Consider the following 18,742-nt stretch of genomic DNA (forward strand, 5'->3'; position numbering starts at 1 on the left):
CATATGCAAACTCTGATCACATCTTGCTATTAGTTTTATATTTAGATGTATGAGTTTTATTCAGATTTAGCTTGGGATTATCAAAATTTCAGCTGTTCATTTCTTTAATACAGAAAACAGTTCTGCAAGGAAAGCACATCCGAGAATAACAGCATGATAGATCAATAAGAGCATTATATGTCATAACGTATTTCTATCAAAGATAAATCACTTCCCACTTGTCTGAAAGGTGCATACCTATCTCCTAGAACAGCAAAACAGAAAAGAGACAAATCTATATATCCAAAACCAAATACAGGGGAAACAGAAATAAACTGAAGACTGTTCAATTTAGATGTCAAAGAAGTAACATTGAAATCTTCTGTACATAGTAAACAGGACTGTGGAAAAACTGCAGTGTAGCAGAGGAACACATATTCTCAGAAAAGTCAATTTTAAAATCATAGGAATCAAATTTAGTTTTGTGCTTTCCCTTCATAAACTTTTTCACAAGAACATATTGTGTCCTTTGTATCATGTAAAATGAAAGATGAGAACATGCTGACATATATATCAAAATAAGTTGTATTCAACACATTTGTATCAAAAGCTGTAGCACCATTGTAGCCAAAAGGCCTAAGAAATAAACAAGACAGGTTTTGTAAGTAGGGATTGCATCTTTTATTAGATTAATTGGTGTAATTAAAAAGAATTAGAAATAAAAAAAAGCTTGCATGAGCACAGGGCCTTGTATAGATCTGAAATAGAAGTGGCAAACCAAAGTTTGCTAAGAAGCTAACTTTCACTGCACATCACTGACTGCTCCTTTCCCATTCTCACTTCGGGCAGATGATACATTACCCTTCCCCACACTTCAAGGGATAAATTTATCACATCTCCCTGTTTTGCTGAGCAAGTACCAGCTACCTTTTCTGCTGGGTGGCCAAATTTACACACGCCCAATTTGGCTTAGAGCAGCTTCCCTCTACTTCTGCCAAGCTTCCAAGTCTGTTTCTACATCTTACCCAGAGATGGCCATGTGTGCTCAAAAGTTTGCCTTACTCAGTGTGCAAACCTCTTCTTGCCAGAGTGTGCTGGTGCACCCTAGCTCCATGAATTGTGTCCTGGTTTGTTGACTTCTCTCATGATGTGCTAACACAGAATAGTCCAGATGAGTAGAAAAACAAGGGCAAGTTTTACAGCAGCAGCATGACAATGATATAAACACTTCTAGCACTAGCGTCACTGGCATAGGGGAAAATAAACACTTCCAGAGCAAGAAATAAATTCTTAGAGAAAATTATAGACCCACAAATGAAATATGAGTGAATTCTGTATGACACAGTATTTTTAGACTGGGTAAATGCAGGGGGATGGCAGTCACTTTTGTCAGTAGACGAATATTTTCCAAGAGCAGTTCAACATTAGATGCTATTTATAAATATATATAGAAATAATTATATATATATATATGTATATATAAAGTTATATAAAAAAAATTGTAAAAATAGCTGTTTTTTTAAAATTTCATTCTCCAAACGTGCAGTGAGGACTCCAAAACTCTGAGAGCACAGAAATAAGTATCCATACTCAAACAGCCCCAGATAGACCACCCAGATTTTGCATATTGTCACAAAGCTGAGGGAAGGTACAGGGTGTGCTTCCTGTCCCTGTGTCCATAGGGCATAATGAGGTCTGGATCAGCATATAGAGCAATGCAGGTAAGCTGGCAGTGTGGTCTTTTAATTAGCAAAGAGATAGGGACTGGAGGTATTGGAAAAGGAAAGTTTTGTCTGTAACACGCTAGGTCTGGCTGGCTGCTGCTGCTCTCTTGGGGAGAGGTCCTCAAGAGGGTGATGAATAAATGAGGGATGAACCCGAAAACAAAAGCTTTAATAAGCAAAACAACAACCGCATAATCTGTACACTGGATAGGGTTCACTAAAAAGGCCGGGGTCCAGGGTAGGGAAATAATTATATTAAGTGGGCTGAGGGCGGAGTTTGAGGGAAAGGGTCCAATAAAAACTGGGAATTAGGAATATGTAAAATAATTTGACAATGCTTAACCAATAGTAACAGAGAAACTATAGAACTTCCTAGTACTGTTTACATAGAACTTTTCAGGGGGCATTGTGGGTGAGCTTTTGCTCGCCACAACTAAAGGAGATTTTTCTCTTCTCAGTGTCTGGGACAAAGCCCCTTGCCAACCCCTTGCAATGACAGACTCCAACATTTGTCCGTCCCTAATTAACGACGTTGGTGCTCCACTTTTCTCATTATGTAATGTGACATAATGTTATTTTTGACACGAGTTAGCCTAAATAAAGGGAGACAGAGTAAGGAAAAGAGCAGGGGGAAAACCATAAATTTCAATCCAAAAATTTCCCAAGCATGAGATTAAAATGATGAGGAAAAAAATCCCTCCAGTTTTAGAAGTCCCAACGCAGCACTGTTGTGTGCAAAAGGCCTGAAGAAGGTGGCCTTTGGTTGTGTTACCCTCGTTTTCACATTACACAGGTCATCAACTCTGTTGTTGCAACATTTTCAGGCAATTGATTACCTGGTTAGGAAGCACAACTTAATGAGTCATGAGCAGCAGTGTTTGTTGTGAGTGGCACGTGTTTGTTTAATCCACATGAGAAATTAAATGTTTGTTTAATCCACTTGAGAAATTAAATGAAAAGCATCAGTAGCCATTTGAAACTAGATGAACGTCAGAGAAAAGCAAATAATTTTATATTTGTAATACTACACGTTGGCACCAAACCGTGCTCCTGACGGAAAACCAAAAGGCAAACAAGGAGCCAATGAGTGCTTGTGCCCATAGAGGCCATGTGTGTTGCCAGCAACAGCTAGCCGTGAAATTGAAAGCAAATATTTGCTGTGCTTAAAAAATGCTCAGACTGTAATAACTGCATAGTGCTGTAAGCTTTGAGAGCTTCTTGATCATTCACGGACACTGCCTCTCTGCTTGCAGAATATTTACTGAGCACAGGGTGAGGTTCTCAGCAATTAACAATCAGTCACTCCCCTGGTTAAACCCAAAACATTTTCAAACAGAATTATGCATGTGAATCAAGTCCTGATTCACTGTATTTTTAGTTTCCTGGTTCCCTGTAGTACAGGCTGCTGGTTTTGTTTGTGGCAGTGGGCATGCCCCAAAGTCCAATCCCTCTTTTATTTAAGGTCCTGATTCAGGTTTCTTACAACCATAATCAAAGTCTTGACATTTCCTATGCCAGGCATCCTTCAAGCATGAGGTGACTTGGCAGGGAGAGTTGTGGGATGGATTTGTCCTGTCTCAACCGAGAAGAGAGGAGAAGAGTTTGTGGCTGAGCTTGGCGACTTTTTTCTGTCCTAAATCTGCCACTTGGCATCCAGATTTTCCCAACTCTCAGCTTTGCACTAAGCCACAAACTTTAGTGCAAAAAGCAAAAAGTGCACAACCCAAGGAAAATTGCAGAAAAATGCTATTTACCTGGAAAGCAGGAAAAAATACAGTTTTGTAACCCAGAGAGCTGTGTAGCTCCTGTAGGACTGCGGTCACTACCGCAGGGAGCTGGAATGAGCTACCATGCTCCCTCCAGGTCAGCACAGAGAGAGAGCATCCTTTCTGAGTCTTACCCAAGGTTAGCATCAGCAGCCCGCTCCCCTGTGTTACAAGGCAGCCCTCAGCAGGTCTGAGAGCACAGTGGCCCTGCTCTGATCCCAAGCACCCCAGTGCTGCTCCTGCCATGGTGTGCCCCCACTGAGGCTGCCTGGGGCCCAGGGAGGGTCCCACTCTGAGGTAGGGAAACAGCAGGGCAGAGGGGACTCCTGAGCACCCAGTCTGGGAAGAGGACATGAAGCGGTGGGATTAAACATCTCTTATACAAACTTCCAGTGGGAAGTCAGGTCTGAGACAAGTTGCTGCAGACAATTCTCATGAGTTAAAAATGCTAGCTCAGGCTTCAGAGAAGCAAAGCTGCCTGTGCACCACCTGCCCATTTCTGCCTTTGCAAGAACAGATCTGAGCTCAAGGCTTTGGATGATGTTGTTCCTAACCAGGATGTGTGCCCCAGCCTGGCTGAAAGGAAATGAGTTGGCTTTCCACCCACAACCTAGTAGGGGGGCATGCTCCTGCACAGGCTGCTCCTTGCCCCTGGGCCCTTGCAACTTCCGAGAAATTAATTACACCATTACATCCTGGACTCCCCATTATGGACCAAATTTCAGAAAGTGCTTCAGTACAGCATTTGTTTTGTGCATCTCCCTGCCTTCACTGTCCTCAAGAAGCTTCTGGCCAGCCCTAACACTGGGATTGCCTAAAGAGGCCACTTCTCACAGCCCCCCTGCACATGCATAGAGGGGAGGTGGACCCTGCAAAACCGCCACCACAACTCTTTCTGAAAACAGCAGTTTTGGACTACAATCTTCTAGAAAAGCATCCACAACCTGAACCAGGTAGCATTTGTGATGAACATGAATATTTCAGAACACATTTGCAAAATGCAGTTATGCCTTCCTTTTACATCTGCATTAAGCCATGATGGCAATACTAAAAACACATTGGGCTTTGTACACTGGTCCATAACAATATTTCCAGTGTGACTTCTGTACCTGAATGTACAAAATTGCAGGGTCAGGCTATGGCTTTCTGCCAAGGCTTTAGGAAGACAGCATTTCCAAACGGCATTTTGGACCAGGTATACTTAGCAAACTACGGCCAAACTCCTGCATGAAATACAAGTTCTAAACCTGTTCTCAGTTTTTTTTAAATGCATTCATTACAAGAGCTATAATAGCATCAGCTAATATAGATTATACATTAGATATCTCTAAATTTTAGCTATAAAATAATAATGTAAATTTATATATCCTTCATATTGTAATATATCTTTTGTCTTCTGGTTACTTAGAGCTTTATACACCAGATCTAGCGGCAAAGCATTTGTTGCATTCCAGTCTTCTAAGAACTTTTTCTACTATCAGTTTCCTCAGGATACATTCTTTTAAACCAGCATTTAAACTTTTACATCAGTCTTTGAAATTTTATTGCACTTTACCTCTGACACCCTCTTGTTAAAAAGTTACTGTTACCTGTTTTTTTCACCTTCTGGCTAAGCAACATGAGACAGATGGTGAAACAGGAGGGACCTGTTTCACTGTGGATGAGTGAAAGCAGTGGGAATCAAAACTACTGAATCCCTTTTCCAGTGTGAAGAGCCTCTGCCAATGCTTGAGTAGTGTATGTTCCACTGATAATGATCATCCTGTTTCTGTAAGAGGGTACACATTCAGTTGTATTCCTTGCTAAGTGAGCAGCACCTTCTGCTAGCACACATTTGTCAGAAGAGGCTGCAGGACAAGGCAGGTAGTCTTCACTCAGATGTTCAACTTCTGATCACACCAACTGTCCCAGATAGGACATTAAGGGTTGTAAGGCCAGACAGGAGAGGGATTTAAGCCCACAGTGTTGAAATGCATTTTAGGTGGGCAAATACACAGCTGCTGGAGGACAATAAAACAGATGCTGGTAAGGAACAGGTTTAGTTTTCCATCTCCAAAGATGTCAGGAGCTGGTATGAAGGCAGTCCTACCTCTAGAGACGTAAGTATCAGTAATTAAGGCAGACATGTGAAGTCTTCTCTCTTCATCATTAATATGACTATATAGAATTGTACAAAGAGTGGGGAGCCACTCTGGGAAATAAAAGCTGCAGGTGCTGTATCCAGCTGCAAACTGTGAGCAGTCTCATTTTGTACCCAAAACCTATAGCACCAGGACCTACATGGAAGATCCTTTCATTCAAAAGAAATGCAACAAAAGGTCTCTTGCTTGTAGCATCTTCTCAAGGATATTAAAGAAAAGGGTATCTAGTCTTGAACTAACTAATCTTGCTTTAACATTTGACAGGAATCCTAAATAAATAATATTTTCTCCTTTTTTTACCCAAGTTTTCAATTTGCAATGGGACTAATAATACTTGCCCCTTGTAGCAAAATATTAAGAGATGCTGAGATGAAAAACACTGTGTAAGTTCAAAGTACTTGATGTAATCAATAATTCTACAATATGATAGACTCCTTACTTCAATCAAGTGCACTTAAAAAAAAAAAAATTATGTGCTCTAAAGATAATTTCCCAAACACTATCCTTGAAATCAGAGGATTCAGATATAGAGTACTTAACCAGAATGCAGGAGCGCATGCCATTTCTAGTCCTGTAATTAGGCAACAGAGCAGATCTAATCACTTCATTACCGTAATGACAGCTGCTACACGAAGCCCAAAACCAGAGAGACAAATAGGTTACCACACAGGTACCTCAGAATGTGTTTAAGCATGACTGCTAACAGAGCTGCATATTTTGGCGTTTTTGTGTGTTACTTGCCTTTTCTCCTCATCTGCAGCCTGAGCTCAATTGCCTGTTTGTGCGGCACAACCAGTGTTGACCATCTCCCTGCTGCATGGGAGGCTTGGGGGAAGCAGCCACACCAGCAGGGCTTGAAACTTACCTGTCTTGAGCAGAGCAGGAAGTCTTGCTATATTTATAACATGAAATTCCAGTGTGTTTAATTTTATTAGTTCAATGGTTCTTCTATGAAACTGTACTCCTCCATGAACATGTAATTAAAACATGTGCATTCGATAACCACTGAACGCTGTGCACAGAGCCTTGGCCTACAGCACTGTCACAACCTAGGACTTGCATGGAATATGCAATACCCAAAGCCTTGTAAATGATGAGATAAATTCTGCTTTCACTGATTTAATTTATGTTTAATGAATATCGAATTGGTTTGTATTTTACAGAATTGCAAAAGCTAATGTAAATATCAGAAGAAGTATGGGATGGGTCCTGGGTACCACATGAGGCATCTGTCTAGTCTTACAGATGTGTTAAAAACATCAGATTTAAAAAAAACCTGATTATTTCTGTCAGATTTTAGCTGCACTTCCTGAAATGTCCTCAGGCACGTCAATAGCTTTATTTTGGTTTATTCTTCTAAAAAATATTGGCCATCAGGAAGTTCTTAACGGACTTAGTTTTAACCTCCCTGAGTCTGAATTTCTTGTGTGTAAAGAAAGCTTTATTTGTTGTTTGTTTACTGTGGTGATTTAAAGAATTCATTATTTTTCCACCATCCTGAAAATCTTACGTCATCTTATTAAGATGGGAATTGTAAAAAATTCAAAATTCATTCTTTTTTTCAAAATTCTCCCATTTCATGATGTTTCATGATACCATGAGGTTAGCAGATCATATTATTGCAGGGTTACACTAAGATCAGTATGTACAATCAGGATACCTACAAGTCAGCATCTAATTTCACACATAGTCAGGTAAACAACCACTCTGATTTCTAAAGATACTGATTTCCCTCAATGCCCATGGATTTAAGTAGCAGTGAGATACGGTCATCAACTTCACAAGCTTTTAATTAATGTTAGGGATTTAGATATATATTTGGCACCTAAATTCTGAATTTTCTTTTTTTTTCTTTCATCTATCTGTCTGTCTGTCTATCTATCTATCTATCTATCCATCTTCTTTAACAGAAGAGAATTCAATTACTGGGATCTGCACTAGCAGGCCACTCCTAGATTAAGTTAATTATATTTGGTATAATTTAATACAATACATAACTAAGTATTTTTAGTATAATTTAATTCACAACAGTTATCAATTATCTCACTTTTCTGGACACATCCCATTCTCAATAGCTATGCTATCAATACATAATATCAATAGTATATGCTGGGATTGGGAGTTGCAATTTGCCAGGGTGGTTTCTGACAACATGACATCACAGGTATTATCCCTCAAAATGCTAAGCAAGCCCTTGAAGTTACTCCATACAAATGGAATGTCAAAACCCATTATTTTCTGGGAAAAAAAAGAGAGGATCTCATCTTTATGTTGTAACACAACTCAGCATCCTGGTCACCACTAAGTCTGAATTTACTCCTTTCAAAAAGATCAAAGTTTTATGTTCTATTCAGACCATATAAACTGGTCTATAGTACTATAAACTGATGTCAGGAAGCACCACCTTAAAGGAAAGTAAATAAAAGAGCATTTTGTTACACCTACTTTTAAAATGTGTTTAAATGAAACTTTTACTACCACTTCAGGCATATATCATATTTGTAAATCTATTTTATTTTAGCCACTGCTATTTTCTTAGCCTCATGCAAGAAGTTTGAAAACTTTGTATCCCAGTAAAACACTTGTTCTGACCAAAGAAAAGAGTTAGAGCAGATGATCAGGAGTTAAGGAGAAAAGGCACAACTACCTGGTTCGTTGCGTGAATTCCTGAATCTAAAGAGGAAGAGCAGAGGACAGCTCCTATTAAACCAGGATTACTCATCATCAGTTGTATACCATCCTTTGGCCAGGAAGCCAACGAGGGATAACATCTCACGGTCACAGCATTACAGACATGCCTGCAAGATTTCACAGCCCTGCAAAACTGATTGTCTCGACATGCAGAGTTGGAGGCATCTGAACACGTTTAATCACAATTGATGCTATCAGTGTTCATGAAATGTGTGACAGGTGTGGGCAGTTCTTTTCAGAGTATCACGCAAGACCAGTCATGTGCAGATCATACATTATGCATCGTAGTTATGATGTTCTGCCTTGCTCAGCTGCTAGGCAAAATATCCTCCTCTGCTAAAGTCACAGTGTCAGGACACTGCTAGCACCAGAAAGCTTTTAACATGATGATGGATATCCCCAAAACCTTTTTTTTTTTTTGTTTGCTAGCAAATCCTGGCATGGCAGACTAGAGAATCCACAGATATTTGTTGAAACATTTACTTTATTTCCAGGAATAAATTTGTACTGTGCAGTCAACAGCTTGCTGTTCCACCCTGAAAGACTTCACCCACCTCAGAAAGCCCCAAGGTGTGTTTGGGCTTGAACCACACCCAGCCCAAGTAGGTACCAGTATTTTGTTTGTCCTTGCAGTACATCTCCAAGACTTTTTGAGCCCACAGTCTCTGTGAAGCCTTGGTGGGAAAGGAATTTCCCTGTCTAGTTCCTTTAAGAGGACCAGTACTGCCCCCTCCTGTGAGCAGTCCCAGGGCTTAGATGCCGTGTTTCCAAACCTGTTGGTTATCTGCAGCAAATGGACATAAATTCCTAAAAAAAAAAAAAAAAAAAAAAAAAGAGACAGTGAACAAAAAAAAAAAAAGTCACTAAATTCTGTATGAAATTTAGTCCATCTTGATTTAGAGCTAGTACTGAGGTGCAAAAATAGCCATTGCTTACACCCTTTGCTTCATCACTATTCTTGAACGGCAGTCACAGAGACTTCAAAGACGTTCAAGGTCACTTTCTGGCAGCAAGCACATTCTCTGAAAAACACAGGATTTTCTCCTTCAGCTGGCTTTACACTTCTGATCTGTTCTCTTTTATTCTCCTCTCTTTCACACAAGCACTAACACATAAGTTCAAGCATGACAATGATGGATTTACTAAAATAGAGGTGAAGAGAACTCTGTAAGCACCTCCAGCTCCACCTGTCAGGCCCATCACATCAGCCTTGAATTCCTCTGCCCCAGGCACAGCCACCTCTAACTCAAGCAACTCCATTCCCCTGGGCTGTAGCCAAATATTTGCCTGAGGGTAAAATAGTTGTAAGGATAATCATACAAATTTAATGACGCTCTGTCATCAGCTTTGTTTCAGGTGCAAGAATTGTGTCTGGAATGTCTGGTAGGCTTTGCTGCAATTTAGAAGCAAAAGACAACAAAGAAGCCAAACAAGCCCCACTTCCAATGAAATGCACACCGAATCAAACAGCATTCTGAAATTGCATTAAGAAAATTGCTAAATGTTCACACGTGCAATAATTAGGTCAGCCAAAGAAGTATTTGGTGTCTTTTGATTTAGGTCCACTTTTATTATGTAGATACATTTTTTGTTGCATACCAGCAGTTTCCATTAGTAAATGTAAGTTAGTCAATAAGCATAAATTTTTGAAGAACAGTACAGAAGGGAATTTTCCAGACTCTGGAAGAACATTGCACTTCAGAGGGTAGTTCTGAAAATGAACATGGCTGTTGATTCATTTTAGGCAGGCAAAATATAATCTAAAGGATATTTGGAAGTTGCAAGTCTGAACAAAAACAGGATGAGAATGATGATACCACAAACAGAGAAAGGCTTAGGGTTATTTCAGAGGAAAGAAAATAGGATCCATTTTGATTAGATAAAAGTGCACTGAAAGGCAATCTCCAAGAAGAGATTTGAGATGGATACCCACCTCATACCAGCTTCAGATGGGCAACAGAAAGAAAAAAATTACGGTAAATTCCTGAATCTTTGTGGATTCTCTGTGTATAGAAATAGGAATGAGATAATGAGTGAAAAGAATAAAGAAAAAGACACAGGAGGAGTGATTAGAGTCAGTAAAGAGTGACTGTCATGAAAACCTGTTGAATAAAAGCTCACAAGAAACCATAAAACTTGAACTAGAAGATGCTTTCCACAAGCATCAAAGTTGCACAGTGTATCAAGGCAAACAGAACCAACAGTGATAAAGACAGAGAGATATTGAGAGGGAGAGTGGATGCAAAGTAAAGATGCAAAGTAAAATAGTTTCCATTTCTGAGAAATGCTATCATTTTTTGTGGAGCTGTGTTAAGATACATTAAAAAGATTTTTTCAGAATTCCATGAAAAATAATTACCTCCATTCTAAGAATGCACATGACAAGGTAAGAATCAAACAGCCTGCCTTTACAACTATAAAAGGAAAGGAGGTAGCAGAACACATCAAGTCAATGATCATTCACCTGATGTCCTGATACATGTTTCATTTTAAAGAAACAAAGTAGTTTTTGCTCTTATTCCCTAGGGCAACACCACCTGACTCCATGCACTATACAATACACATTTTTATTCAATAATCTTGGGGAGAGATTGATTTTCAGTTTACCATATAGAAGTCTAATTGAGTCAGAGTGAATTGCAAACATCTACTTCTCTGCTTTCATGCATGGTATCTTGCACTGAGGGCTGGGTGGGGAGTGAAGCCTCTGGCTTGGAATCCAGTCCCACATCTTTTTTCAATCTTAAATTTCTCTGGAACTGCATATGATTCTGATGTGAGAGGTTAAATCACACGAGTAAGGCTGAAAGATTTGCCATAATGCCCTTGTTCAGCCAGCTCTGCCTCAGGCTTTACTCCCAATACTGGGATGATATGGCTCTTGTCCTAGCAGGATGCAATAGGTGTTGATTAAATTACTGTTTGCACAGTGCTTCACATTTAGAGAACTCTAGGGTCCTCAGCACAGGAGACACACGGGGCTGTTGGTGCAGTAGGGCTGTGATGATAATCATGGGTATGGAGCACCTGTCCTATGAGAAAAGGCTGAAAGAGTTGGTGTTGTTCAGCCTGGGGAAAAGAAGGCTCCAAGGAGACCTTATTGCAGCCTTGCAGTACCTAAAGGGGGCCTATAAGAGAGGGACAAACTTTTTTAATAGGGCCTGTTGCAATAGGACAAGGGGTGATGGTTCTAAACTGAAGTAGGAGCAATTTAGATTAGATATTAGGGAAAAAAGGGTGGTGAAACACTGGAAGAGGTTGCCCAGAGAGGTGGCGGATGCACCATCCCTGAAAACATTCGAAGTCAGGCCAGATGGGGCTCTGAGCAACTTTATATAGTTGAGGATGTCCCTGTTCATTGCTGGGAGTTGGACTAGATGACCTTTAGAGGTCCTTCCAACCCAAACTGTTCTATGATTCTGTGAACTGCCCTATTGAAAAAAAAAAAAAAAAAAAAAAAAAAAAAAAAAAAAAAAAAAAAGGTGAAAGCACCAAAACAGGAATCCAATTTGTATATGCAAAATCAGTAATTTGAAAACCACAGTTCTTCATGTGTGTCATCTGCCTTTTTGGCCTGACATTTAGAAGACCCAGTAGTGGAAATTCCAGAGCAAGCACTTCAAGAAGCTTCTGAAAGAGCTGCCATGAAAGCTTCCCAGAAGCCATTACTCTCCATGGGTGGCCAGGCAAAGTGTGTCCAAACCCACAGGCTCCATCACCCTTTCATTCCTTGCCTTGTGATATCCCATGCAAGTCATGTGTTCTGTAGCGGGGGGAGACAAGGACAGCTGCAACACCATCTTGCTTCAAGTTAGTTCTTGAAAAGTTTTTCCAAGCCAAAAAGCTCATACAATGCTTTCTAGATATTAGCATGGAAATAAAAAGCTGCAGCAAATCGTCTGTGCGTCAAATTCCTCGTTCATTTTGAGGAATGTGTCCTGCCCCAGCAGGAAACGCTCTGACCTCTTGCACAAATGGCAGCATTTTCAGCATATACATTTAGGATGACAACACAGGAAATCAGCTAACACAATAATGCCAGATCTTCCGTAGCCATTTCAAGCTACAAAAATCCAGCCTGCTTGCCAGGAGGGGTTCTCCTGTGGCGTGAAAAAAGAGAGAAAAAATGTTGTCTGTTGTAAAAAGAGTAAAAAATTAGGGGTTTTTTGTTTTTGTTTTTTAAAAATAATAATAATAAAAAAGGTGCTGAACGTTCATGCGGCCGGGGAGCTGGGCGTGTCGGGGGGCCCGCGGAGTCTCCGGGTCCCGCAGCACCTGGCGGCGCGGCCCCGGCGCCGGCCCCGCGCGGCGGCGCGCCTGGCGCGCTCCCGCCAGCCCGCTCACCTCCACATGCACACACGCGCGGCGGGAGGAGGAAGGACATCTTTCTCGCCTTTTTCGTTTCGCCACTTCAATTTCATCCCTCCTTCTTCTTATTTTCTTTTTCTTTTTTCTTTTTTTTTTTTTAATTACATTTTATTTTATTTTTATCCCTGTAATTATTTGTCGGGGTTCTCCAGCCGGATCCCGGCGGAAAAGGTGGATCGCTTCTCAGAGGGTCCCCGCGGCTCCTGGGGAAGGTAGGCAGCAGCAGCGAATGCAGTCGGAGGGATGGGGCCGCGGCTCCCCGCGCACCCTTTGTCTCCGCGCAGCGCGGGCCGGAGCCCGGAGCCCGGAGCCGCCCGCGCTTTGTCCCCGCCGTCTGCGCAACCCTGCCCCCATCCCCGGCAAAACGTGTGTGCTCGGCCCTGGTGCTGCCCTGTGCAAACCCTAAAATGCAGGCAGCGAGCCGTGCGGAGCGGGGGGGAGCCCGGAGGGGCGGCGGACACGGGGCGGCCATGCGGCATCTTCCCGCGGCTGCCGCGCCGGAGGCGGGCGGCGATGCTGCTGAGGCGGCCACGGAGAAAACCCACAAACAAACAAACTGAACCCGCAGAAATAATACAAAAACCTGGCAGTCTGCGGCTACGGGCTTCCGCTGGCAGAGAAATATAATAAATATCAATAATGAATGAGTTTGCCCCTTATGACGGGCGGGTGGCGGGTGCCGCAGCCCCCGCAGGGTGCGCGGCCGCGGTGCAGCCGTGCCCGGGGAACGTTCCGGGCTTTGCCTGAAACCCTGCACTGCTATGGGGTCAGTGCAAGTTTCACGGTATTCGGAAAATGCAGGCTGGGCCCACGGCGCGCAGGCGTGTGCGTGGTGCCCGTAAATACATAGTAACAGCTGAGGTGGTCGCTTTCAGTGAGCGACGGCGAGAACAAAAAGAGGCCCGAGTGGATGCCCGGGGCTGCATTGGCTCACGTGTGTGTGCGTCCAGCTCGCTCTTGTGGCAGGGGGCTCGTTCCATTGTTTTGCGGAGTTGGTAATGCAACCTGTAGCTAGGATGTGTTTTCTTGGGAGAGAGGAGACGGTGAGGTGTGTGAAGACGTGCTTTGTTTATGTGACATTGCAAGGACTGAAATAGACCCTGGATTTGGCACCCCTGGTTTTATAGAAGGAGAAACTATAGTTTCCTTATGCCACCAGCTGAACTCACCTCATGTCCTTAGGCTATTCAGTGTCCCAGACTGCTGTGGGGCATTTCTACCACCCTCTAATCCAAATTATAAATAGGAACCTGTGCCGTGTTTTGTTCACCTTCAGGTTTGTTTGGCTTTTACTTGTGCTTGAAAGGCCAAATAACATAGAACAGACATTGTTCTAAAAGTAAAGTGTAAGAAAAAAATATGTGTTAGTTGATAAAATATATTGCAGGAATAAAAAACCAGTACAAAACAAAGATTCCCTACATTATGAGTCTAACCTTCATAGATCAGAAGTAAAAACAGCCACAGGGGGAGAAAGAAAGAGCATCCTCCATCTAAATTTTACTTCATTTGCTACCAAAAGACCAACTTTGTTTAAAAAGCCTCTAAAAGGGAATTCCATCTGTTGCTGAAGGATATAGGTATCAATAACTGCCCTTTCCAGGCTAGGAGCCCCTTCTGAAATGGCGCTGAAATCCGCTTTGCAAAACCTGCGTGAAATCTCCAAACTGCCATATTGCTGGTAAGCAGAGGCCTTCTACTGAAGCTCGGTGGAAATTCACTGACTAAAATGGGATCTGCTTCGCTGTCGTACTGAATGACTCCTATTTGACTTTGCCTTTTCGGAAGGTCGGGAGTTTTTTTATTCTAAGAGGCACCATAGAGAGAGCACTTCACTGAAGCACACTGCAGCAGCATCCTCTGTCTTGTCGCTTGAGACTGTTTGTGCCGTAGTCGGACCAACTGGGCTGCCCAGGCTGGGTGAGGATGGGAGACAGCTGTTGGCAGTGAGCACCAAGCTGCACATACCCCTGTGAAGAGGATTGTCCCCTGAGGTTGAAGCTTTCTGCAGAATGCTGTAAAACGTGGAGGATCAATTGTCCTTGGTGCCCAAATCCTGCTTTTTACAAGGGTTTTAAAGGATGGAAGGGAAGGCAGTACTCTCTCGGCCTTCCTGCTTGCAGGCTGCTCCTCCTGGGTCTCTGTCCTACATTTTGTCTGTGTTTGCTGTTCTGGGAGCTTGTTCTTAGCATTGTAAGAGTGGTGACCGAGCAGAAATGGGACTCTCCTTTCTCCTGTGCTCTTCTCTCTCTTTTAGCATCTTGCTCATTTCTGTTGGAATGTGCATAGCAAGTAACATGATAATAACCATCACTTAAAAGTTTGTATTGTGAAGGCAAGTGGATGTTGTGGAAATATTTAAATATTTTAAGCCTGAATTCAATTTTCTTTCTGATGGATACTTACTGCTGTGACCTTAATCCAATCCAAGAAATTTCAGCAGCTGCTCTTGGGAAAAATGGCAGATTTTTCATGTTTTGCAGTTAACTCTTACAACATTTGCCCATGCTTATCAGGTAAATACTGTTTTGAATCTCTTACAGTCAAGAAAACTGAGGCAGAGAAATTACTTGTAAACCAAAGCAGAAAAGTGAGTTACACATGTACTATTACAAAGGATCCTTCCTTCTGTAGTACAAAAGTTTATTTAAATGGGAATTTCAGAGCTGCTGTTTAACCCTTAGAAATACATCTCGATAGCGTGTTTTGTTGCAGTGACCCATAAAGCCCCACTCATACGGCATTTCCACTTTCTGTGGAAGACAAGAGTGCATTTATTTGTGGTGGTGATCTCTTGGGAAAACCAAGACTGTTGAGAGGATTTCACAAAAAAATATAATGAGGAAAAAATGTGACTATATTCCTCTGCCAAATTCCTTTCCTAAATTGACTGGGAAGGGCTCAAAACAAAAATGTACTTAAAACCATTTTCCTTTATGGCTCATCTTTAAGTGTTTTGCCTAAAGTAATGAATCACTTGGTGAATCAGACTGGGATTTTATGGTTTCTTAGTTGCCTGCCTTTGATCAGCTGAGTAGCCTGTCGAGACTTAATTTGGGACTGTCTTCCCTTTCTTTATGGCAGCATGGAAGGGCAGTGTGGAGAGTGATGGGGCAGAGGAGGAGCATTTTCCTGTTGTAGCACGAGGTCATGCACTACCAAGAGAAAGGTTGACAATCCACATTTGTTCTCATCACTTCTGTTTTATAGCACCCTTTTCTGAGCTTCCTTCCCAAGTCTTCTGTCATTTGTTTTCCCACCCCCCATCTTATCTTTTAACTGTTTCCATCCTGCCTGCCCTGGGGGCTGTGAGGGAGAGGAGCCTGGGGATGAGAGGTGGTGGCTTGCAGACACCAAGCAAATGGCTGTGGCAGCTCGAAGGCCTCCCAGCCACCGCACTGCCCTCATCCTGGCGCCACTGCCAATGGCAGGACAGGAGTGTGCCAGCACTTTGATGGTTCTCTGTGGCTCCTGGGCCCAACTGGGACACTGCCGGGGCCAGGGTGAAGCCGCTTCCTTCCACTGCTCCTGTGGCTGCAGCCTGCGGCATGCAGAGGGGCAGAGCTGAGGAGCTGGAGGCAATGACATTTCGAGCACTGCAGATGTTTGCTCAGTGGATGTGAGTCAGTCTAATTTCCAAGCTCTTTGTTATCTCAGTGGCTCTTCTCTAATCTCTCCATTTTGTCCTTCCTGTAGATGAGGAGTAAGTCTGGAGCTTTATGTCCCTCATGTCAGGTGTCACCAATGCAGAACAAAAAGGAGATAGTTGCTTCCCTGCCTCCCAGTGTGATACTGTTACGTATAAAGGTTATTCTTGCTTTTTGTCATTTAAGTGAATAGTCCACACACAGAGTTTCAGTTTCTGTGTTCCATTATTTATATCCGTTGTCTTACTGGTCATATTGCTCTTCTTTGAAAGAACTTTCAAAAGTGTATGAGCAAAGGAAGATGTATCACATCTCAGGCTTTGCAGAATGAAAACAGCTTGTGTGAAACTCAAGTGCAGGGTTCTGATGACTTGTAACCAACCAAGAGGAGTTCTTGGCAAAACTCCCTTTGAGAAGAAATTGACTCACATTTTGTCTTTTGAGCAAATTATCTTGAGTTCCACAGTTAAGTGTGCTTAGTGTGTCCTGGATATTTACCAACTCCGAGACCGTTTGACTGGGGGAAGCGCGCAGTGAATGAAGTGCCCAGTGAAAGGGCACATTGCAAAAACCATACCCAGAGATAGACTAGATTTTGTTCAGCTTGACCACTTACATACTGGGTCAGCTTTTGAGCAGCCATGTGCCTTAAGATGACACTTTTGGAGCTGTGTCATTTACAGGATGTGAAAAAAAAATGGCATGTGAACTAAGCCGTCGTGATTACTACCAGGAGTGATGAGGTTCTGTGCAGAAACACAGCTTCCGACAAACTGTTTTCTGAGATTATATATACCTCTTCCATGTATGGCCTAGAGAGGATTCATGCATGAACCAGAAGAAATAGATTGTCTGTATTATCATTATTTTTTTTTTCAGATATAAAGTTTTTGATCCCATTACTGCTCTTGTGGAATTTTAGCAGTCTAGGAACCTGGAGTTGCACGGGAATTTTTTTTTTATATTTCACAGGTTGACAGAGAAAATGACCACTGCTCTTGGAATGTGCTTTAATGGCTTGTGACAGTCTCGATGTCCTTGAAAATAATAAACTCATTTTATCTTCTTGTATCATCTCATAGTCCTCCTCAAGTTGTGACTAGTTGTAACTTTTCCCATATTCTGTAAAGAGCACACAACAAAGAAATTATCTCTAATGGCTTTTACAAGACATATCATGGGATCTTTAAAGAGAAGGCTAAGCTGCTAGGCCAGAGCAATGCTTTTTCTACTAAACAGAAGAGCTAGGTTAGCTACAAAACACAGATCCTTGAGTTTCATTTTGAAGAGTCATAGCTCTTTGCTGGTTTTCTCTTGTGGAGGTGCCTTCTTCAATAAGGAGTGTTTGCCCATCTGAGTTGAAGAATTTGAAGAGCAAAATTCTGATTTGTCCTTTATTATTTACTAGGTGTGTGTTTGGAAAGAGAGGTTTGATGGCAGGTCTCTGGAAGTTTTTCTTTTGAGAGGTTTAAGGCTGGACAGAGTAGTAGGCACAGTGACCGAGGTGATTGGGATTTCTGCAGTCACTATTCATGTGATTATTGACTGTCTTTCAATGTGAATTGGGAATAAAGCTCAGCCTAAGAACTCTTGCCAAAATAGTATTTTTATTTGCATTTCTTTAAAGACATTTCTTGAATGAAAAGGCTGTAAAAATACAAATATTACCCTGGTGCTTCCAATATAGCTCAGTATCAACATATGGTGAATTTTTATTAGTTTAATATAACTAATTATTATAGTTAGCATATTAGTATATTCTATTAGTATAGAAGCAATTTTGGGTTTGTTGCTCACAGCACTAGTGGCACGTACACCTGAGGTGGCAGCCTGCTTAGCTCAGCTATCCCAGCGTTGAATCTCCTTTTGGTAGCAAAGCTATTGCAATTGCAGGGAACAGCCCAGTGTGGCTGCAGACCCTTCCCATGGGTCAGGGGAGTTGTCCTCCTGCAGCACCAGGCTCCGCTGTAGAGGCCAAGTGACAGGCCTGGAGTGGACACCTGACTTGTAGGGAATTAAGCTAGCTGACATGAACCATAACCTTTGGGATTTTAGATTTTATTTAGGCTCTGTGATTTGTCACATGGGTGAATTTGAAGTTTAGAGTGGGTGAATTTGAAGTTTAGAGTGGGTGAACTTGAAGTTTAGAGTGGGTGATTTGGGGATGAAATTCATTTGACCACCTGTACTCCATTGACTGTAGAGAATGCCCAGAGTAATTAGCAGTGACAAAGGATTTTCTCTGTCTATCTCTAAGATAAAGTTATCATTGCAAAAATTTTGTGATTTGCATAGTGTTTTATTCCAGGTATCACACTTTTATCACCCTTTGTCTCTGAGTCTTCAAGCACTTCACAAACTGAGTGTTATTGTCACTACTATCATCTTAAGTTTATAGGTGGAGGTGCAGAGGACATGTTGTTTTT

At 42.0% G+C, this 18,742-nt stretch overlaps 1 protein-coding gene across 1 annotated transcript in view; it reads left to right on the forward strand.

The window, feature by feature from the left end:
* The first annotated feature begins 12,778 nt into the window (after positions 1-12,778).
* The window catches only part of LOC131572768 (sodium-coupled neutral amino acid symporter 1), a 36,073-nt gene continuing 30,109 nt past the window's right edge, over positions 12,779-18,742 (forward strand). Inside the window, exon 1 of the mRNA XM_058826094.1 lies at positions 12,779-12,881. The gene's annotated coding sequence lies outside the window, so the exon portion shown is untranslated. The remainder of the gene's footprint in view (positions 12,882-18,742) is intronic.

The sequence above is a fragment of the Poecile atricapillus genome, chromosome Z (assembly GCF_030490865.1).
Source record: "Poecile atricapillus isolate bPoeAtr1 chromosome Z, bPoeAtr1.hap1, whole genome shotgun sequence".
Classification (NCBI taxonomy): Eukaryota; Metazoa; Chordata; class Aves; order Passeriformes; family Paridae; genus Poecile; species Poecile atricapillus.